At 35.6% G+C, this 24,730-nt stretch overlaps 1 pseudogene; it reads right to left on the reverse strand.

Moving 5' to 3' along the window:
• Window positions 1-24,730, reverse strand: part of LOC148267362 (uncharacterized) — a 32,525-nt pseudogene that overhangs the window by 4,464 nt on the left and 3,331 nt on the right.

A 24,730-nucleotide genomic window follows, 5' to 3' on the forward strand; every position in this document is an offset into this window, starting at 1 on the left:
TAGAAATAGTAGAGATAAGACTGTACCTTCTTGAAAGCGCATCAGCTACCATATTTTCTTTTCCTTGCTTATATTGGATCACATATGGGAAGGACTCTATGAATTCTGCCCATTTTGCATGTCGTTTATTAAGCTTGCCTTGCCCTTTCAAATGCCTTAAAGATTCATGATCGGTGTGAATCAAAAATTCTTTTGGTAACAAATAATGTTGCCATGTCTCTAATGCTCTTACAAAAGCATAAAACTCTTTGTCATAGGTGGAATAATTCAATTGTGCACCATTGAGCTTCTCACTGAAGTAAGCAATGGGTCTTTTATCCTGCATCAATTTCAAAAGTTGAATTAAAATTAGGCAATCTTAATAAAGGCGCATTACATAACTTTTCTTTCAGTAAGGAAAATACATGTTCTTGTTCTTTTCCCCAAACAAACCCCTTATCTTTTTTTATGATTTCAGTTAAAGGGGTAGCAACGACACTAAAATCTTTTACAAATCTCCTATAGAAACTTGTCAAACCATAAAATCTACGCACCTCACTTACACTTTTAGGTGTCGGCCACTCTTGAATAGCCTTTACCTTTTCACTATCTACCTCGATTCCTTTTGCACTCACGACATATCCTAAGAAAATGATGGGATCGATGCAAAATGTACATTTCTTCATTTTAGCATATAGTTGAAATTTGTGCAATGTGTCAAACACTTGCTTCAAATGCATGACATGATCATCAATAGATTCGCTATACACAAGAATGTCATCGAAGTAGACAACCACAAACTTTCTAATAAATTCACGTAAAATATGGTTCATTAAATACATGAAAGTACTTGGCGCATTAGTTAAGCCAAATGGCATAACCAACCACTCATAACCCTTGTTTTGTTTTAAAAGTAGTTTTCCATTCATCTCCTGGTTTCATTCTTCTTTAGTGATAACCACTTTTAAGATCAATTTTAAAAAATACACAAGCACCATGCAACTCATCTAACATATCATCAAGTCGAGGTATTGGGTGTCGATATTTTACCGTTATTTTGTTGTCGGCTCTACAATCAACACACATACGCCAACTACCATCTTTTTTGGGTACTAATAAGACGGGCACTGCGCATGGACTTAAACTTTCTCGAATGTGCCCCTTTTGTAAGAGCTCCTCCACTTGCCTTTGAAGCTCTTTGGTCTTCACGGGAGTGTTCCTATAGGTTGGTCTATTTGGTATGGCAGCCCCAGGAATGAAGTCAATTTGATGCTCAATCCCTCTCAAAGGTGGTAAACCTTGAGGTAGATCATCGGAAAGAACATCGCTAAATTCCTGCAAAACTTCAACCACAACACTTGGCAAAGAAGGGTCAAGTTCGTTAGTTGAGAAACAAGCTTCCTTGTACAAGAGTACAATGGTTTGTTAGAAAATAAAGCTTTCCTCACATCTCTCATTTTAGCACAAAAGCTCATTTTCTTTCCCTCATTCTTTTCTATGGTCGAATGCATCTCTCTTTCTTTTTCCTTTTGATCTTCATTTTTCCACTCTAATTTTCTCTCACTCTCTTTTCTTTTCTCTTTTTCTTTTTCTTTTCTTTTTCTCTCTGTCTCTCTTTATGCGAATTCATCATGGGACTTTTCAAGTTGCATTTGGTATTCAAAAACTTATTTAGGGGTTAAAGGAAGAAGAGTATACTTTTTGCCCTCTTTTCCTACCATGTACTTATTGAGATACCCATCATGCATCACTCTCCTATCCCATTGCCATGGTCTACCCAGCAAAATATGACTAGCTTGCATAGGAACTACATCACATATCACCTCATCACTATACTTCCCAATAATAAAAGGCACCCTCACTTGCTTATTAACTCTCACCTCCCCACTATTGTTAAGCCATTGCAGCTTATAATCTTTAGGATGTTTTGTAGTTTCCAAACCCAGTTTATCAACAAATAAGGTACTAGCCACATTTACACAACTACCCCCATCAACAATCATGCTACACAATTTTCTGTTCACTAAACATCTAGAATGAAAAATGTTCTCTCTTTGCAACTTTAACCCCCTCATCATCATTCCTTACTTGCATATTCAAAGCATGTCTAGAAACCAACAATCTACCTTCCATACGCGTTTCCCCATCACTACAATCCTCCACATCATTCTCATCATCCATTTCAACACCATCACCATGCATCACCATTACCCTTTTATTTGGGCATTGAGATGCAATATGACCAAAACCCAAGCATCTGAAACACTTGATATCTCTATTCCTAGGAGTTTAGAAGTTAGAAATATCTTTGTTTTTATTATCATTAGCATCTTTTGGCTTGGTTTTGTCATCTCTTTTGAATTGGACAGCCTTGTTATCTCCCCTCCAATTCGGTCTCCAATTGGAATTTTGGGCTGAGTAAGTGTTGGCTTGCCTTGTGTTCCCCTTTCTCTTTAATTGTCTTTCAATCTTTATAGCCATGTGCACCATCTCATCAATCTCTATATAATGTTGAAGCTCTACAATGTTGGCTATGTTTTTGTTAAGGCCATTTAAGAACCTTGCAATAGTAGCTTCCCTATCCTCTTCAATATTAGCCCTTATCATGGTTATCTCCATCTCTTTGTAGTAGTCTTCTACACTCTTGTTCCCTTGTATAAGGCCTTACAATTTTTGATGTAAGTCCCTATAGTAGTGAATAGGAACAAAGCGCCTTCTCATGATAGCCTTCATTTCGGCCCAAGTGGAAATAGATCTCTCTCTTTTTATCATTTTACTTGTGATGAGTTGATCCCACCACAGAATGACATACTATCCAAACTAAAATACCGCAAGCTTTATCTTTTTCTCCTCCAAATAATTGTGGTACTCAAAAATAAGCTCCACCTTGCGCTCCCATTCAAGATAAGCATTCGTATCATTCTTGTCTAGAAACGATGGGATTTTCATTTTGATGCTCCCAATGTTTTTATCAAGATCGTTTCGACCCCTACCATAATTTTGACCTTCATTGACCAAAGTAGCTTGGTCATCAAATTCTTCCTCCAGTTCCTCATCAAAAGGTGGTGTTGGAAGTCTTCTTGCCCCTGAATTGGTTTGGGAAGCTTCCCCTCTCATGGAATTTAACTCACGTTGTTGTTTCTCTAGTTTCTCATTCATGTTGCCAATAGCTAGTTTAATCCTCTCAAATTGTTGTTGCATTGCTTTGAGGATGAATTCTTGATCTTTTGATGTTCTTTCACTCCCTTGTGGCTCCATCTTCAAATCTAAAATTTTAATGACAAAAAAAATAGATTGCAACCTCACAAATCACTCCCTCACTTGTTTACTCTCGTAGTATGGGCACTCGTGTTTCACTCAATTTTGGTTTTTACCCTCTTTTGAGCTCACACTCTCTTGCTTTTTAACACTCGAGTAATATTTTATAACTTTATACAAAATGGCCAATTCAAACAACAATGAATTATTATTATGTACTCAATTTTAATTAGAGATAACAAAGAATTCCTACAGAAATAAGATACACGAATTCAACTCTAAAAGCAAACTAGAACAATCTAAACAATGAAGAGCACACACTTGATATATATAAAAATAAGTGTATGATGATTTTTATGTTAATTAGGCAACAACGAATCAAGATTATTACCTCAAGATGTAATAAGAAGCAAATGAGCAAAAATATTAAATGAAAACTAAAGATGCAAGAAAAAAATGGTGAATATGGAATAAATTTAATGCACGAAACTTGTAATTCTCTAATAGAACCACAAATTATCACCCAAAATACTCAAATTAAGTAAAACATCAGTTCTGGATGAAAAAAAACTCAATTGAGGTGAGTTGTTTCCAAATAGCCCAAAAAATTACACAAACAATCTCAACCAAACAAACAGCCTTGAAACGAGTTTCCTTCTTAAATTTTATATGTATTTGAATGTTATATGAGATAAATAAAAGGGAAATAACAGCAGCTGTGTCAATTACACAAGGTAGAATATATGAAAATGTGTTTTGCACAATTAAGCAAATTAAGCTAATCTGATTTTTTTTTTTTTGCTGAATGCAAATTTGTTTCTTTTTTTTTGTAAGAAGTAATGAAAATAAAGACAACAAAATAAGAATAGACTAATTTACTTAGTGAACCAATGCTCTGATACCAAATGATGCGAAACCCCAAGACCCTTGCTTGAACCTTAGAACTCTTCAATCGGTTTAGAACAGAATTTAGATCACAAGTAAAAAAAGAAATCAAATTTGTTCAATCACCCAAATGGTAGAAGTTAAAGATAACCCAAGAAAGATAAATGATATCCCTTGAACCCAATCCAAACAAGCACCAAGAACAATTGAAATAGGAAACTTAAATTGAAATACAAGTGATAACAATTGTATTCCGAATCAACACCTTGTGCATAAAGTGAAAAGAAAGCCAAAACACTCTCAACTGAATTCTGGAATGTTTGATTACAACTCTTGATGTCCCCAAAGAAGAGTTCCTTTGGTATTTATAGCCAAAGAAATCAATGATAAGTTACAATACAATAACTCCAATTGTAACTCCCACAATAACTATGATAATTATGTGGTAATTACAATTGTAACTCCAACAATAACTAGGCTAATTATAGGCATGTAATTGTTATGTAACTCCTTGTAACTCCAATCTTCTTAACCAACACCACTAATTATTTGTGGCACCATATAGTTATGGGCTTATCATTTTTGTAATAAGAATAAGACAAGACTTAAGCCCAAAATGAGTTATACTTAACTATATGGGCTTAATTAACTCAAACTAAAATATAACAATCCAAAATACTTAAAACAACTCAACTAATCCAGCCCATACACAAGGCTTATTCATCCATTATTAATAAGACTCAAACAAGCCCAAATTATCCCAAATCACTTAAATCCAAGTAAAGTTATGGATTTGGGCTGTTCAAAAAGCTTATATTTAAACTTTCCACAATTGGCCAGCCCATCATCCACATGTTTTTTAGTAAAAACTTTGGAGTAACTCTTTAAGCTTCTTTGCCTTTGATCTTGTTACTGGTCTGCTGAAACTTTCTAGGTTTGGAACTGTATTTGTGTTTACATCATTTGAAATTTTCTCCAAGTCACCTTCTGATGCTCTTTGAGTATCTTGAGTATTTTTAGCCTTGTTTGCATCACAACTTATCTAAATTTGTATGCCTAGAATTCTATGGTTCATGTTTAGGACTGCATATTAAAATAAAAAAGAGAAACAAAGCAAAGGTTTGGATGAATAGAACAAATTAGCTAGCATATGATGGAGGAGATGGAGTGTAAAACACACTCACTATCAAAAACATGATTGCAGTAAAAATGTGAGATGGAGCATAAAATACACTGACAATTAAAGAAATTATTAAAAATAGAGCACAAATAATAAACTAGTCCTTTAGTCACTTAAAATCGCTACTAACTGAGTAACCAGGTGCATTCATCACAAATGTTTATCCTCGTTTCAAAATGTTAGAGACATTTCAAGTAAAAAGATTACCTATAGATAGATTTTCTGTTTTTAGCATGAACCAAATGCATGAAATCCTTATATCTGGACAGATTATGTGGTTGTTCTATTAGGTATTTATGACATCCCAAATACTAATTAAAGCATAAGGGTGCCAGATACAGAAACAGATACAAGTGCATTTTAGATAATTGTATGTAGCGGAATAAAATCTTACAATCCCTTACAAAATAATAATAGATTTTTAAATCTTACAATACTAAGGTGAAACAAAATTAAATACAAGCCTCTATAAAATATGGACTTATCAGAGTATGGAACAAAATATGAACTCGCAACGGTTCACAGATCCACGGGATCTTTGAAAGGTTCAATAGGTAGGTCAACGATCGGTTCCTTACTATCGTCCTCATCTAAAGTGCCATGAAAATGGGTGAGTTTCACATATTTAGTAAGGAAAACAGTATTTAAATAACATCACTAAGATTTTAAAGGCAATTAAACTTGAAAAATGGTACCTTATTTACTCATCATCAGGAATCATGTCAGAGATCCATTTCAATAATTATGAAAATAGTTTACTATATTTAAAGAAAATTTCAAATAAATCATATAAAATCATGTCATAATGATATCAAATCCTATCAATCATATCATGTCAATCATATCAATCATGTTGAAATTAAATAGAAAAAATCAAACAAATAATGTCATGCTTTTATCTTATTTTATTCTTCGCACGAGCTCATTCTGAGTTCCATCTACTAAGGATAATACAGATTCTCAACCACCCATGTGGAATGACCAATTCATTTCATATCATATCAGAAATTTGGGGCTTGCTAAACCATCAGCACATTTATGGCTTTCCAAACTATGACACGATTTATGACCACAACCATGCCAACCAGAGTGGTTCACATGTAAACTATAATCATGGTCGTACTTGCCAAAGGTGACCCCTACAATCATATTGCGTCACCACTTTCATCAGAGGGTACGCCATCATCCATAGAGAGCGATCCTCTCACGTCTTTTTATATCAGATAAGGGAGAAACAAAAACTCCTCAGAGATAAAAAGCTAATGAATCATGTCATCTATAAGCCATTCATGCCAATATCGATATCTATTTTTCATATTTATAGCACAATATCATGCTTCATTTCTTTATCATGTTATCACATATACTTTATTTACATATAATATAAACATGTATTAACACATAACATTTGCTTAAGTGATATTAAATTACAACGAAATTGAGCATGCAACCAACCGATTAATATTACAATTAATTATTCTAGAAATACTCCTTAGAATGTAAAGATAAATACTAAATTCATTACTGAAACTTGAATTTTTTTCCTATGTCTTTCCTCCTTCTATTCCTTCCTCTTTTCTCTCTAAAATCTCTTTAGTGGATGGAAGAATGAAGTTATTAGAGTGGTGAAGAAATGGTGAAATGGGTATGTCATCATCCATACAGAACGATCCTCTCATGTCTTTTCAGACTAGAAGGGGGAGAAACAGAAATCCCTTAGAGATCAAAAGCCTAACGAAATACTTAATAAATTATGCATGCCAATAGTAATACATACTTTTCATGTCTATGCATCATTTCATGCTCATTCATTTTTCCACCGTCTAATGCATCACATATCAATATTTATCTCAAACATTAAATTATTTAAATTATACATGCAAATAATCAATTTTTATATGTTCCTAAAACATGCATTAACAATCAATTTTAATCTAGAGATGTCCTTTTGATGTTTAAAAGTAAATATTAAATTCGTTACCGAAACCTTGATATTTCCTACGCCTTTTTCTTCTTTTCCTCCTCTCCTCTCTCTAGATCACTCCCTCTCTCTCTAAAGCACTTTGATGGATGGAAGAATGAAATGGAAGTGATGAGGGAATGGTGAAGTGATGATCCCTATTTATAGAAAATAGGGACTGTTAGATTTGCGCCAAGCAGTGAAATCTGGTGAATAAAAAGAAAGACAATGTGAAAATATGATATGTGACGGCCGTTAGATGTGACCGACGAATGGACCATGCAATGTGATGGTGGCGTGAAAACCAGAGGCACGCAACACAAACGACAGTGACACGTCACCTAAGTGACGGTGGCATGCTGCCCAACAATAGTGCATGATTCCCAAGGGGGTGGCACGCACTGCCTGAGGCAGCACAGGTAGCCCCAACCTACCAAGCACCGCAAGCTTAGCCTAGCGCACGCACAGGCATACGGCATGCTGGCCTACCATGTGCAATGGTCTTCCCCGCATCATTCCTATAAAAGAAAGGAAGACAGGAGTTGGAGGCTTAATCTTTGAAAATAGGACATTTATCTTCCTTAGGTATTCTAAAAAGTTTATCTATCCTAGGCCTCAGTTCAAGGGATTTGTTCCGTGATAACCTGGCTCTGGTACCACCTGTGACATCCAAGGTGTCAATTAAGGCAAATGGGTATCGGATACAGATTCAGAATAACGAATGGATGATAATATTTATGCAGCGGATCAAATGTTAACAAATCCCTTACAAATATATATAGTGTTCTAAATACATACATCACTGAAGCCAGAAGTGGCTACAAAATACAAATATAAGGGCCACTTCTTTCACTATGCTTCTGAAATTCATGAGAGTGCAGGAACAGTCAACAACTTAAACTTGTGGATCCAAGGGATCCTCATAGACTTCCGAAGGAAGGTTTGCCTACAGTTCCTCATTTTCTTCCTCATCTGGGGGAGAATGGAAAGAGTGAGTTCCATATCCTCAATAAGGAAAACAGTATAAAATTAACATTGTAAGATTTCAAAAGTTTATTATTTTATCTCACCGTTTGGTTTTCTTGTTTACCTAACTCATCATTAGAAAAGAAAATTATTTATTTGAATATCAAAATAGAACATTAGCACAAAAAATCAAATATACATATATCAGGCCAAATAATGGGGCATGCACGTCCCATTTGCATAGGACATGAGGCACACACTGCACATAATAGGCCTCAGCCTGGGTGCAATGCAAGCTTGGGCCGCACGCGCCACCGTAGTTTGGGCAGTGCACCTTTAGTCTTCGTGCTACCGTCGTCTCGTCAGTTATGTCTGTCAATTTTCACATCGCATTAGTCACTTTTCCCTCTCCCTCTCTCCTGACATATTTATGCCACTTGGCAGAAATCAACCAGTCCCTTTTTCCTATAAATTGGGATCTTCTCCACCACTCCGTCACGTCATCTTTATTCTTCCATTCACCAAAGAAAATTTTAAAGAGAGAAAGAGAGGATAGAAAGAAGAAGACTTTCCTCAAGCTTTCAGTAATGAATTTGGTATTAACTTTGTACTTTATAAGGATAATTTCTAGATTAATAAAAGAATATTGCATGAATGTGACATGACTTGTTACATGTTTAATTATTGTTATGTTTTAAATATGTTTACATAAATGTTCCATGATATTGGATGATTTGCATCATTTTAACAAGTAAATAAATTAATATACTAAATATGATGGCATGATAAGAGATGATGAAGCATGATGTTATTTGACTAACATGTGGAAGGATTATGCATATTTGCATGCATGATATTTAAATTAATATGATCCGTTAGACTTTTTTATCTCTGAGGAGTTTTATTTCTCCCTCATCTAGTCTTAAAAGACATAAGAGTATTGCTCCATATGGATGACAGCATACCCTCTGACGAGAGTGATGATGCGATATGATTGTAGGGGCTATCTTTGGCAGTGTATGGTCGTGACTATATTTTACATGCAGGACCACTGTATTTGGCACAATCATGGTCATAGAACATGTCATTGTCTAGTAAGCCGTAAATGTGCTAAAAATGATATGAAATAAATTGGTCATTCTATAGTGGTAGTCAAGAATCCATATTGCTCTCAGTAGATAGAGGTCGGAATGGCTTCGCATGAAAAATTAGTAAAAGATGCAATGAAAGTATGATATGATATGATTTATTTGATTTTCTCTATTTACATGATGTGATCATATGTTTGATACAATTGATTTAATGTTGATATTTTTCTAAATAAAATAAAATGTTTTTTTAGTATTAAATGGTCCCACGTGCACGTTCCCTGATGGTAAGCGTATAAGGTATTATTTCTAAATTAATTACTTTTAAATCTTAGTAATGTCATTTAAATACTATTTTTCTTATTGAGTATATTAGAATTCACCTCTTTTCATGACCCCCCTTTAGATGAGGATGATAGTGAAGAACCACTAGTCACCTGTCCATTGAAGTCATTGAGGATCCCATGGATCCATGAACCATTACGAGTGCATATATTGTTTCACACTCTAATGAGTCCAACTTTTAATAAGCTTGTATTTATTTTTATTTTTTCTCAGTATTGTAAGATTTGGAACTCAAACTTATTTTGTAAGTGATTTGTAATATATTTTATTCTGCTGCATATAATTATTTTAAATGCACTATTATTTGTTTCTGTATTTGGCACCTTTATGCTTTAATTAGTATTTGGGATGTCACATAATCTGACGGTCAATGACTCTCCTTCATTTCCTGCTTAAGAGGCTTTCTTCTTTCTCTATCTTCACTCATTTGAAGAGAGGAAAACAAAACAGCAAACTGGAGTGCTAAACCAAGAGAATAAACCCGAGCAAGATTCTGAGAGAAGACCAAGAGCGGATCGTTACATGAAAAACCTGTGATCGGTGCTACTTGTGTGAATTGTACCGTAACTCGTGCATCTCTTTTCTTCCATCAGGTAAATACCCTTCCCTTTGGCCATTTTTTCTTGTTTTTTTTTTCCTTTCGTAACTTCCCTTCCTCCTATATAGCAATGTACTCAATTTTTAAAAAAATATAGGTTGACACCGTAATCGCTTCTCTTTCGCAGTTTAAGAAGCCTTTTTTCTTCTATTTAAAACACCAAGCATAGTTGACTATAAGGTAATGATAGGAGTATTGTCTTTCTTGATACGCGGTGAAGTGTGTGTGTTCATCATGATTTAATAAGATGAATGGTTAAGTGAGTTTACGAGTTTTATTGATTTAGGAAAGAAAATAATTGAGTGAGGCACCAAGGTGCTAGAAGGGACTGCATTACACAGTTGTGCCATGCAATCGATGCATGTGGGTTGTTATCTAGGCACAACCAAGTGCTCAAAGAGAGCCCCTTAGCACATTATGTGCACTCAAAAAGCTGCATACATGCCCCCGGGCTCTACCAAGCACACATGCGGGTCGATTATGAGTTAGGAACAAATCTTTATGACTAATGGCTGGTGAAGGTTGGGTAATTTAGATCACTGAATTTGTTAATAGTAGTATTTGTGTTTTAGAAATTTTAGTTTTAGGGAGGTCGGTTTATGGTATCATAATAATTGATCTTCTAGGATATTGTATCTAAGATTGTATTCTTTCTTTTATCATTACATATATATACACAACTTTTTTCCAAGCATGGTTGAACAAATCTTGAATATATTGTTTTAACGCTTGGGAAAAAAAAGGTCTTTCCTGAATGAGAAAAGAAGGATGCTTCCAAAGTGGGCCATTTCTTTTCTGTCTCTAGAAAGAGGATGGATTTATTAGGAACTTGTGTAAACTCATTATCATAATATACTACCAACCTCGAATATAATGGTTATTTACGTCCCACACATACCATCAAATCTCCTCGCTTTCTCTTGGAGGTCTAATCTCGTGCTTATATTCTCTTATGATTCATAAGTTCTCCTAGGTTGGTTACTTCTCTTCTAAATACTCCCAAACCAAGGTTCATTCACCAAGAACTTGTATTCCAGTCTCATAGATTTAAAACTTAAGTGGTTGACTGTAACATGTTCGAAAACTCTCTATTTCACTTTACATAATCCTTCCGTAAAGGTATTATATTACCCTCAAAACCTATCAAAGTTTGGGTGACTCCCAAAATTCCAACCATTGATTGAGTTCCTCTAGGGTATCTAATTACAAAATTCCTTTTTATCGAGATTTATTAGGATCCTTTGGTAATAGAGTCCATCGAAGGTCTTGCTAAGATTGGCTACACTCGGCAATTGCTTCCATCTCCTCAATGTTGAGTACTATGAACCCACAATAAATTATCACTCCTAGAGGGCAAACTAGGATAACTGACAAACCTAGCTACATACTGGTTAACCGTCATATTTCCTTGGCATAGGTCCTAAAATTCCTCTTCCTTTTCTCCCGAACATAAACTGGGAAGAAGTTCTCTAGAAAGGCATCCATAAAAATATCCCAGGTGGTAGGAGTGGGCAAGATATCTTTCTTAAGCCGCCACCAATGCTCAGTTTCACCTATAAACATGAAAGCAGCAAAAAGGATCTTCTGTTCCTCAATTAGGCCCAGGATAGAGAAAAACTTTTTTATTTGAAGAATCCAAGTTTCTACTGCCAAAGGATTGGGTCCATCATCAAGGAAGGAGGGTTCAGTCTCCTAAACTCAGAGATGTTTTGTGAAATGGTTCTGTCTACAATGGTCAAACACTGGATGACTCGGAGTAGCTCAGTAAACTCAGCCCTAGTCAGAGCATCCTGAGCCTTAGGGCATTCTATGGATGGTCCCTTTCGAGTCATAATTCTTTCAAAAGGGAGACAACAAGCTTGATGACTAGAAAAAAAAGTCATTTCTAATTCTAAGAATTTTCGAAGGTTTTCTCTAAGTCTAAACTATAGATCTTGGTATAAGGGATATTTCTATAGTTAGGCTTTGAAACCATTTTGTAACATCCCATATACCTAATTGGTAGAAGGGAGCCAACTACCAAGTAGTTATGAGTGCTAAAAACAAGTTTAACATTGAAGTGAAAATTTAGAAATCCCTTACAAGCAAACTAAGTTTTAAAACTTACATCAGAGACCATAAATTGACAATCCTAAGTATTAAATACAAAAAGTAAAGTCCTTTCAGGATATTACATCAGAGTGCAAAATAAACTATTACACTCGAATTATGTATTAAGGAATTACTAAAGATCCGTGAATGGCTATAATAAAACTTCAATAAAAAACTCGGGGAACAAATCATCAACTTCCACATCATTTGGGGACACGGATTAGGGGTGAGTTCTATATAAACTCGATAAGGGACACAATATTTAAACCACACAGCTAAGGTTTAAAAGTAAATAACCTGAACAATATTTTCATATAAACCTCGTATCTTGGAGGGCCACCGCAGGATGAATACGTTCATATATTTAGAAAACGTTTGTCTTTCTTTAGGAAAATTCAGTGAACTAGTTGTATGACCAAGCAAAGAGTAGATTTTATCAAGATCATCAGCAGGCATATTGTGTCACATAAGGCATATCCAAGCTTGTCAAATATTCAATAGATATTAAATAAGTGACATACCTAATAACCTCAGGATAAGTAAAAGGACCATCATATAAAAACATCATATAGTCTCATACTGTATTTTTATTCATACATGTGCTTTATTAAGTCATTTACCGACCTCTGCGCAAAGCTATTACAACATATATCCACTGAAAGCAAAGGAGATCCCCAGCTATCACTGTGATTCATCGAGCCCTTTCCGAGCCAGTTCTATTTTTCCATCTAAACTATGATCATATCCGTACATCACAACTATGGCCCTATATATCCTAATGCAAATCTACTCTCAATAGAGAGAATGCCAATAATCATCGAAAGCAATTCATCAACATTTATTCAGAGGAAGAAGAAATAGAAACCCCTCAAAGATAGCAGCTGAATGGATTTTTTTCATTCTTTTCACTTGTTTATTCTATGTTCACAACAAATTCCTTATTCTTTTATCTGCATTTTTCATGTTCAACACAATCATTTTCATATTTCAAATCCAAGGAGATTCAACAACATATCCAGCCTGAAGGCCTATTTCACATATCCAGCTCAAAGGCCCATGTTTACCCAGTCTTGACCTTCAGGTCATCCTCTTGGGTCAGGGCCCACTAGAATAACCCTGTTTGCCATCACCAAGGTATGGCGAAGGGCCAAACCCGCATGGAGTTACCAGTCGTCTTGTTTTTCCTACATCATGCTCAATATCTCCATAATAAGTAATAATCTATTACCTAAAGGATGCATGCATCAAATCATCATGCTCAATAACATGCTGTCACTTATCTAATTAAACAACATCAATCTTTATAGAACTTTATACATTATAGTCATTTCATCATATAGTACAACCATCATGCTGATTATCTCACACATTCATATCCAAATAATTATTCACTAAAACAGTGTAGAAATCCATTCATGAATCATCAGTATCACAATCTAGTTCAACTAAAAAGTGCACTTAGAAATGTAAGAAAAAATACTAAAGAGACCCTTACCGAAATCAAAGTCAAATTAGTCTTTAGCAAGGGAAAGGAAGGGATTGTCGTACTCCTCAGACAACTCCTCAAACTTCTACTTTCTTTTCTTCTTTCTTGCTTCTTTCTCTCACTAAATATTTTCTCTCTCTCTCAAAAATTTGTAAAATGGAAGAATGGGAAAAATGGTGGAAAAGTGAAGGAAGAAAGCTTTTTAAATAGTTAAGGAGGGGCCATGGATGAGCAACACGTGGCACTAATTCGAACAGGAAAAGTGGTAGGTGGTTGAAGAATGGGTGGCCGACGGTGGGACCTACGCAGCATGAGGGCATGGCTACGAGAACGACGTGACCACCGACTATCATGTTCGCAGATTTTAGGGGATCTTCTTGTGACATCAGAAATGCTAATTACGCATAAGAGTGCCAGATACAGAAACAGATTACGAGTGCATGATAAATAATTATATGCAGCGGAGCAAATTATTACAAATTCCTTACCAAAATATATAATTTTTAATTGCACATATATATATAACTAAGGCCAGAAATGGAAAAAAAATACAAAATTTTTTCACTATGTGAATGGAGTCATCAGAGTGTGGGACAAGTCATGCACTCAAGGTTTATGGATCAACGAGATCCTCATAGACTTCGACAGGGCGATTGGTTCCTCACTATCTTGTTCATTTGGGGGGGGGGGGCGTAAAAAGAGTAAGTTCCATATACTCAGTAAGAAAAATAGTATTTAAATAATATCATAAGATTTTAAAATTGAATTATTATGTCATCAATACTTACGATCAAGGGTCACGTCAAGATCCTTTTCTTAATTTATGAAAACATTTTATTACTTTATAAAAACATCATATCCATCATGTCATAGTCATAAAAATCAAATCAATCATGTTGATAATAGAAAAAATCAAATAAATCATGAGATGCTCAAATTTTTATTTCATGCTTCACGAAGTCATTCTAACTTCCATCTACTGAGCGCAAATACGAATTTTTAACTACTCATGTGGAAAGACCAGATCAGATATATAATGGCAATTCGCCAATAGCACATTTCTGGCTTGCCAAACCATGATATGATCTATGACCACGACCATACCAACCATAATGGCCCTATCAGATAGTTTATAGCTCTGGCAGTACTTAACCAAAGGTGATCCCTAATAGATAATTTGCGCCACCACTCTCGTTAGAGGGTACATTATCATCCATAGGAGTGGTCCTCCTACATCTTTCCAGACCAGATGAGGAAGGGGGAAAACAGAAGTCCCTCAGAGATAAAAAAAACCTAATAAAACACTTGATAATACATGTCAATACAAATTCATATTTTCATACCATTTTGATGCAAACAAGGCTAAAAATACTCAAGATACTCAGAGAATCAGAAGGTGATTTGGAGAAAATTTCAAATGATGTGAACACAAATACAGTTCCAAACCTGGAAAGTTTCAGCGGACCAGTAACAAGATCAAAAGCAAAGAAGCTTAAAGAGTTGCTCAAAGTTTTTACTCGAAAACATGTGGATGATAGGCTGGCCAATTGTGGAAAGTTCAAATATGAGCTTTTTGAACAGATCAAATTCATAACTTTAATTGGATTTAAGTGATTTGGGATAATTTGGGCTTGTTTGAGTCTTATTGATAATGGATGAATAAGCCTTGTGTATGGGTTGGATTAGTTGAGTTGTTTTAAGTATTTTGGATTGTTTTATTTTAGTTTAAGTTAATTAAGCCCATATAGTTAAATATAACTCATTTTGGGCTTAAGTCTTGTCTTAGTGTTATTACTAGAATGAGCCCACTACTATATGGTGCCACAAATAATTAGTGGTGCTGGTTAAGAAGATTGGAGTTATAAGGAGTTACATAACAATTACATGCCTATGATTACCCTAGTTATTATTTGAGTTACAATTGTAATTACCACATAATTAACCTAGTTATTGTATTGTAACTTATCATTGATTTCTTTGGCTATAAATACCAAAGGAACTCTTCTTTATGGACATCAAGAGTTGTAATCAAACATTTCACTTTATGCACAAGGTGTTGATTTGGAATATAATTGTTATCATTTGTATTTCAATTTTGATTTCCTATTTCAATTATTCTTGGTGCTTGTTTGGATTGAGTTCAAGGGATATCATTTATCTTTCTTAGGTTCTCCTTAACTTCTACTATTTGGGTGATTGAACAAATTTGATTCCTTTTTTACTTGTGATCTAAATTCTGTTCTAAACTGATTGAAGAGTTCTAAGGTTCAAGCAAGGTTCTTGGGATTCCGCATCATTTCATACTTAATCTCCTTTTTCGCATTTCAGAAATCGATCACAAAAATTATATCATTTAAAATTACATGCAAATAATCAAATGCATATAGGATCGTATAACATGTTTTATCACGACATTTAACATAATCATACAAATCATAATTTTAAGCTTCATAAATTTTAACTCTAGAAATACTCCTCAAGATGTTTAAAAGTAAATACTAAATTTCTTACCAAAACCTTCATGTTTTCTACACCTTTCTTCTTCTTATCCTCTCCTTCTCTCTCTAGATCACTCCCTCTCTCTCCAAGCTCTTGGAGGATGAAAGAATGAAATGGAAGTTATGAGGAAATAGGAAGGAAGGGGTCCGTATCTATAGAAAATGGGAAACATTAGATTTGCACCAAGTGACAAAATCTGGTGAGTAGCAAAAAAGTTAATGGGAAAAGAGTGATGTGATGCGACATGATCGTAGTACAAAAAATAGAGGCACGTCTCCCAACCAACAACAACACACTGCCAATCAGTGGCACACACTGCCCAAGATAGTGCACGGTGCCCAAGGGGGAACGACACACTGCCCAAGGCAAATTACGCCATGATGGAATGGTCGGTTAGCAACTAGGGTTGATCAACAGCCAAGGGCCATTGCATGTGATATAATGGATCACATTTGCCCCCTTTTGGCTATTAATGCCAAATTTCACTCTTCTCTCTTCCATTTTCTTCATTTTTCTTCTTCTTCTTCACTTGGTTGAGAGAAAGAGAGAGAGAGAGAGTGCATCAACAAGTGACCCAAGAGCTTTTCTCCCCCAAGTGGTGAGCTTCCCACTTTTTCTTCTTGCTTTCCCTTCTTTACTTAGTTTACCAAGAGTTCACTCTTGAGCGTTTTTTTCCTTTAAATTACAAAACTTCTTTTATAAATCCATGGGTGCTGAGCAACCTTCCTTCTCATTCAAATAATAAGCTAACCTCATTTCTTTGCGAACTTGAAAGCTTAAAAGTTTGGTAAGGGTTTTGCTATTATCATGTATCCTTCTAATGTGTTTTTTAGATTTTGAAATGTTAGAAATAATGAATTCATATGTTTGTTTTTATTTGGTTTCATGCATGCATGTGTGCAATTTAGTAACCGTATTCTATTGAAAATTTGATCGATTCAAGGTGATTATTTTCTACTTATATTGCCTATATGATTGTGCATGTGTAAAAAGGTACGTGAAGTTTCAAAATGAAATGATTTGAGAGGTAAAAAAGAAGCTCATAAATTAGTTTGGGGCACCAAGGTGCCGAGAAGGAGTCATGCAATGCGTCTATGTCTTAACCATGCACAATGGACACGATCCCCAGCTACTACAATTGCACAGTAGCAGTGCACTAGAGCACAGGCCCCACCAGGCGTGCCAGCATGCCGAGGGGGCCTGCTGTGAGTGTGTGCATCTGTGTGCATGTGCCACATGTACATGTACACATGACTTTCTTGGCATGTTTGCACGATAAGAAGCCTACGTGCACGAGAGGAATTATTGGCATGCATAGCATGTGTGCAGCGCTGTCCTCCTGAGTGCGACTACGCGGGCTTATTCCTTGCACGACATGCTGAGTTGTGTGACTACTTCGCACACCCACAAGCCAAAAACACTATGCAGGCTTGGCTCTCAACTTTGTCCATTTGGGTGAAGCTCGAGAGGTTTACCCCAAGGGGGCCTCAGCCTAAGAGGGAAACCCAACGGCTTAACCAATTTTAGTGGACCCCCACTAGGTCTGGCCTAGTTCAGTGGACCCCCACAAGGTTTGGTTTAGTTTAGTGGACCCTCAATGGGTCCGTCCTAGTTCAATGGACCACCATCGGGTTCGCTTCATTTTAGTGGACCCCTACTAGGTCTGGTTCAATCCAATGAACCCTTAGTGGTCCATGTCAATTAATTGGGTCTACATTCTTTTTGGCCCTGCTTTGATCCAGATTTGGTAAATAGGTCAATATGATCCGGATGAGGGAAATTTATGAAACTGGAAAAGTTATAGGTTTAAGGAATGGTTTGATGGACCCAATGGGTCGAAGTGAAATTATGTTGAACTGAGATTGAGATTGTGATTGTTAAGAATAATGAATGAAAATTGAAAATTTTTTGATCCTTACCACTGAGGGTAATTGAAATCAATTGCTGATGAACAACTCTTGTGAATGGTACTGGTTTTTCCTCTAACGAAAGTGGATCACAATTGATTGTAGGGGCCACAATGGCGAAGTACGTCATGGCCATAGTTTCCAACTACTTAATCATATATCGAACTAAACTATTTTTCGTTCACAGTGGTAGTTAGGGATCCCTTCTGCCATATGAAGATATAAGCTAAGACAGCTTCACGTATATTTGTAAAACACTAAAACTAAAATGGGAAATCTAAAGTAGATGAGCTAGGACTTGTTGTTACCCATGTTAGATAAGTTTCTATGTCAAATATGTTTCTCACCGTTTCGTCTTGTTATGCCATGTTTAGATTGTTATATCAAATATGTTTTCCATTATTCCTCCTGACTGCTTATGTTTTGAGACTAGTACTTCAAAACAAAATTTACTAAATTAAAAGCACCATATTTTCAACTGTATTTTAAATGAAAAATGGTAAGATAAAATCTACAATGCTCTTTAATGGTAAGTCTCTTGGATTGTAAAAGTAACAACATTTTCTTTTAAAATAAAATAATCTTTGAAATGTTTGTGGTGTAGTTTAAATATTGTTACCCTTACTGAGTTTTATGGAACTCACCCCAATCTATTTCCCCCTAGACGATGAGGAAAGTGAAGAATCGCTCCCTGAGCTGCGTCTTGAAGTTTTTTTGATTTATTTGTAGGGTTGTAGTGGATATTTGAGTGCATGTGAATGATTGTACTCTGATGAAAAGTTTTTTTGTAATGATAGAAGTGGCTAGAACAACATTTGTATACATGTTTATTCGCTAACTACTTGGCCTTCGTTGTATTTGAACATCAATTTTAGAAGGGATGACTTTTCTTTTGTTGTATAATTTTTTTATGCACTCATATTTATTATGTTATCAAATACTTTTGCACCACCGGATACCGGGATGTCACAGGTGGTATTAGAGTAAGATTCTCATACATTCCTTACATTGAGGCCTAGGATTTAATTCTAAAAATCTAGAAATTTCTTAAAATAATAGTATCCTTTTGACCTTAGTGATTGACAACTATACTAAACCCTTTTGTCCTTTTTGTAGGTAAATATGACTCGAGGGAGACCGTCTGTAGAAAGACCTAATGCCTAGGCTGCCCCAACCCGAGTAAAGTTCACTGAATTATTTTGGACAATTCGAGGTTTGATCGCTGCTGGGGATGTTGCTAGACCTATTGCTAGAGGAAAGGTTTCCACCTCGATGAGGTTTGTGTTGTGGTGACGCCGACTATTATTTAGGATACGCTTTCTATTCATAATTCTACTCATGTTATGATTGATACTGGTGCCACCTACTCTTTCATTTCTTTTGAAATTGCTAGAAAATTGACAATTGAGTATGAACCTTTAGCACAAATCTTGGTTGTAGAGACATCGTCTAGGGGACTTCTAGAAGTCCATGTAGTGTCTAAGGCTTGTAAGCTGAAAGTTTTGGGTAAAGAGTTAATTGGAAACCATATACTCTTAGAGTTTTCTACGTTTGATGTGATTTTAGGTATAGATTTTCTGGAGGCTTCCCATGCCATTATTGATTGTTTTGATAAAACTACAACCCTCTTCCTCTCCCCTACCTCCCCAAGAAGAAACATTCCTATTATATAAGTAAAAGAGGGAATTTTGTTTCGTATAACAATATACCTGTAAATAAAATTGAATGTTTTAAACTAACCGTGTTTGACATTCATTGAGTTTATATGCATTACAAAAATATAAGATAAAACTGCCTATTTTTCTAACGTTGTTGGTGTTTAGAAAAATGGATTATGAGAACTCTCTATAAATAATCCTAATTGTCTGCAACTTCCCTGATGTTTTTCCTGAGGAGCTTTTAGGTTTGCCACCTAGCTAGGACATTGAATTCTCCATCAACCTAGTTCCAGGGACATAATCCATCTCTAAACCCATGTATCGGATAAGCCAAGCATAACTTCAGGAGTTAGATCATCATATTGCAACACTATGAGAAAAGAGGTTTATCATACAAAGAAATTCTCTATGGTGCTCCGGTCTTGTTTGTCAAGAAAAAAGATGGGACCCTCTAGTTGTGTAACGATTATAGGAAGCTCAACTAGGTGACAATCAAGAACAAGTACTATTGCAGCATTGACGATATGTTTGACCAGGTATAGGGTGCATAAGTCTTCTCCAAAATTGATCTCAGGTCGGGATATCACTAGTTGAGTGTTAAAGTTAAAGACATTTCCAAGACAATGTTCTGCTGTAGGTATGGCCATTTTGAATTTAGGGTCGTGCCCTTTGCGTTAACAATGCTCTTGTGGTATTCATGGACCTTATGAATCAGATTTTCAAGTCTACACTTAATCAATGCGTCATTGTTTTCGTTGATGACATCCTAATGTATTCTCATGACTATAAAGACATCCTATCCACCTGACTTAAGTTTTGAGAACTCGTAAATGGCATAAATTGTATGTTAAGTTCTATAAGTGCTCCTTTTTGTTGGAATGGATCTCTTTCCTTGGTCATGTTGTTTTTAGTGATGGTGTTTCTACGGATCCCTCGAAGGTTGAGGTAGTGATTCATTATAGTTAGCCAACTAATGTCACTAAAGTTTTGTCAAACGTAAAAGTCGACTAACCACTGCCTCGGTACTTATTCTTCCTAACAACACTGGTTAGTTTTAGGTTTCTTATGATGCATCTCATGTTTGTTTTGGATGCGTGCTCATGCAACATGGTTGGGTAGTAGCTTATGGTTCAAGGCAGCTGAAACTACATGAACAGAACTACTCCACTCACAAACTTCAGCTAGCAGCCATAATCTTTGCCCTCAAGATATGACATCACTATTTGTATGGTCAAACTTTTAAAATCTATATTGATTATAAGAGTTTAAAGTACTTATTCTCTCAGAAGGAAGTAAACATGCGATAGAGGCATTAGATGGACTTCTTGAAGGGTTATGACTTTAAGCTCCTATACCATCCCTGTAAGGATAATGTAGCGTGGATGTTTTTAGTAGGAAGAACTCACCATTATTGGTCAGAGAAATTGTGTTACTTTAGAATGTCCGATGATGGGCCCCTTAGGTTTTGAGATTAATTGGGGGTGCCTAACAACCTTGAACTCTGATCAAATCTTCTAAAGAAAGCCCATGCATCTAGGTTGGTTATCCATCTAGGAAGTATGAAGATGTATCGAGATTTAAAGAGTGATATAGTCAACTTTGTCTCTAGATGCCTCACTTTCCAATAAGTCAAGGCAGAACATTAAAGACCCAGTGATCTTCTACAGTGTCTCTCCATACTAAAATAAAAATGGGAGCATGTGATATTACAATGCTATTTATGTCATTATTGATAGATTGACAAAATCAACTCACTTTTGTGCAGTTAAGACTACTGATTCAGTCAACAAGTTGGCTAGATTGTATGTTCAAGAGATTGTTAGGCTCCATGGCATTCTAGTTTCCATGGTGTTCAACAGGGATCCTTGTTTTACCTCTCGATTTTGGTGAAGCTTTCAAGAATCTCTTGGTTCTAGTCTTTACTTCAGCACTACATACTATCCACAAACTGATGGCTAGTCTGAGCAAACCATTTAGATGTTGGAGAACTTGCTACGTGCCTGTGTACTTGATTTTAGTGGTAGTTTAGACCAGCATCAACCTTTGGCAGAATTTTCTTACAACAATAGTTATCACTGCAGTATAGGTATAGCTTGCATAGGAACTACATCACATATCACCTCATCACTATACTTCCCAATAGTAAAAGGCACCCTCACTTGCTTATTAACTCTCACCTCCCCACTATTGTTAAGCCATTGCAGCTTATAAGCTTTAGGATGTTTTGTAGTTTCCAAACCCAGTTTATCAAATAAGGTACTAGACATCTAGAATGAAAAATGTTCTCTCTTTGCAACTTAACTCCCTCATCATCATTCCTTACTTGCATACTCAAAGCACGTCTAGAAACCAACAATCTACCTTCCATAGGCGTTTTCCCATCACTACAATCCTCCACATCATTCTCATCATCCGTTTCAACACCATCACCATGCATCACCATTACCCTTTTATTTGGGCATTGAGATGCAATATGACCAAAACCCAAGCATCTGAAACACTTGATATCTCTATTCCTAGGAGTTTGAAAGTTAGAAATACCTTTGTTTTTATTATCATTAGCATCTTTTGGCTTGGTTTTGTCATCTCTTTTGAATTGGACAGCCTTGTTATCTCCCCTCCAATTCGGTCTCCAATTGGAATTTTAGGCCGAGTAAGTATTGGCTTGCCTTGTGTTCCCCTTTCTCTTTAATTGTCTTTCAATCTTTATAGCCATGTGCACCATATCATCAATCTCCACATAATGTTGAAGCTCTACAATGTTGGCTATGTCTTTGTTAAGGCCATTTAAGAACCTTGCCATAGTAGTTTCCCTATCCTCTTCAATGTTAGCCCTTATCATGGCTATCTCCATCTCTTTGTAGTAGTCTTCTACACTCTTGTTCCCTTGTATAAGGCCTTGCAATTTCTGATGTAAGTTCCTATAGTAGTGAGTAAGAACAAAGTGCCTTCTCATGATAGCCTTCATTTCGGCCCAAGTGGAAATAGATCTCTCTCCATTTCTATTTTTACTTGTGATGAGTTGATCCCACCACACAATGGCATACTCTCCAAACTCCACGGCCGCAAGCTTTATCTTTTTCTCCTCCAAATAATTGTGGCACTCAAAAATAAGCTCCACTTTGCGCTCCCATTCAAGATAAGCATTCGGATCATTCTTGCCTAGAAACGATGGGATTTTCATTTTGATGCTCCCAATGTTTTTATCAAGATCATTTCGGCCCCTACCATAATTTCGACCTTCATTGACCAAAGTAGCTTGGTCATCAAATTCTTCCTCCAGTTCCTCATCAAAAGGTGGTGTTGGAAGTCTTCTTGCCCCTAGATTGGTTTGGGAAGCGTCCCCTCTCATGGAATTTAACTCACGTTGTTGTTTCTCTAGTTTCTCATTCATGTTGCCAATAACTAGTTGAATCCTCTCAAATTGTTGTTGCATTGCTTTGAGGATGAATTCTTGATCTTTTGATGTTGCATTTCACTCCCTTGTGGCTCCATCTTCAAATCTGAAATTTTAATGACAAACAAAATATATTGCAACCTCACAAATGACTCCCTCACGTGTTTACTCTCGTAGTATGGGCACTCGTGTTTCACTCAAATTTGGCTTTTACCCTCTTTTGAGCTCACACTCTCTTGCTTTTTAACACTCAAGCAATCTTTTATAACTTTATACAAAATGGCCAATTCAAACAACAATTAATTATCACTATATACTCAATTTTAATTAGAGATAACAAAGAATTTCTAAAGAAACAAGATACACGAATTAAACTCTAAAAGCAAACTAGAACAATCTAAATATGAAGAGCACACACTTGATATAGAAATAAGTGTATGATGATTTTTATGTTAATTAGGCAACAACGAATCAATATTATTACCTCAAGATGTAATAAGAAGTAAATGGGCAGAAATATTAAATGAAAACTAAAGATGCAAGAAAAAAAATGGTGAATATGGAATTTAATGCACGAAACTTGTAATTCTCTAATAGAACCACAAATTATCACCCAAAATACTCAAATTAAGTGAAACAAATAATTTTGGATGAAAACAAACTCAATTGAGGTGAGTTGTTTCCAAATAGCCCCAAAAATTACAAAAACAATCTCAACCAAACAAACAGCCTTGAAACGAGTTTTCTTTTTAAATTTTAAATGTATTTGAATGTTATATGAGATAAATAAAAGGGAAATAACAGCAGCTGTGTCAATTACACAAGGTAGAATATGTGAAAATGTGTTTTGCACAATTAAGCAAATTAGGCTAATTTGATTTTTTTTTTTTGCTGAATGCAAATTTGTCTCTTTTTTTTTTGTAAGAAATAATGAAAATAAAGACAACAAAATAAGGATAGACTAATTTACTTGGTGAACCAGTGCTCTGATACCAAATGATGCGAAACCCCAAGACCCTTGCTTGAACCTTAGAACTCTTCAATTGGTTTAGAATGGAATTTAGATCACAAGTAAAAAAGAAATCAAATTTGTTCAATCACCAAAATGGTAGAAGTTAAAGAGAACCCAAGAAAGATAAATGATATCCCTTGATCCCAATCCAAACAAGCACCAAGAACAATTGAAATAGGAAATCAAAATTGAAATACAAGTGATAACAATTGTATTCCAAATCAACACCTTATGCATAAAGTTAAAAGAAAGCCAAAACACTCTAAACTCAATTCTGAAATGTTTGATTACAACTCTTGATGTCCACAAAGAAGAGTTTTTTTGGTATTTATAGCCAAAGAAATCAATGATAAGTTACAATACAATAACTACAATTGTAATTTCCACAATAACTAGGTTAATTATGTGGTAATTACAATTG

The sequence above is a fragment of the Carica papaya genome, chromosome 3 (genome assembly GCF_054855325.1).
Source record: "Carica papaya isolate Zhongbai chromosome 3, ASM5485532v1, whole genome shotgun sequence".
In the NCBI taxonomy this organism is placed as follows: domain Eukaryota; kingdom Viridiplantae; phylum Streptophyta; class Magnoliopsida; order Brassicales; family Caricaceae; genus Carica; species Carica papaya.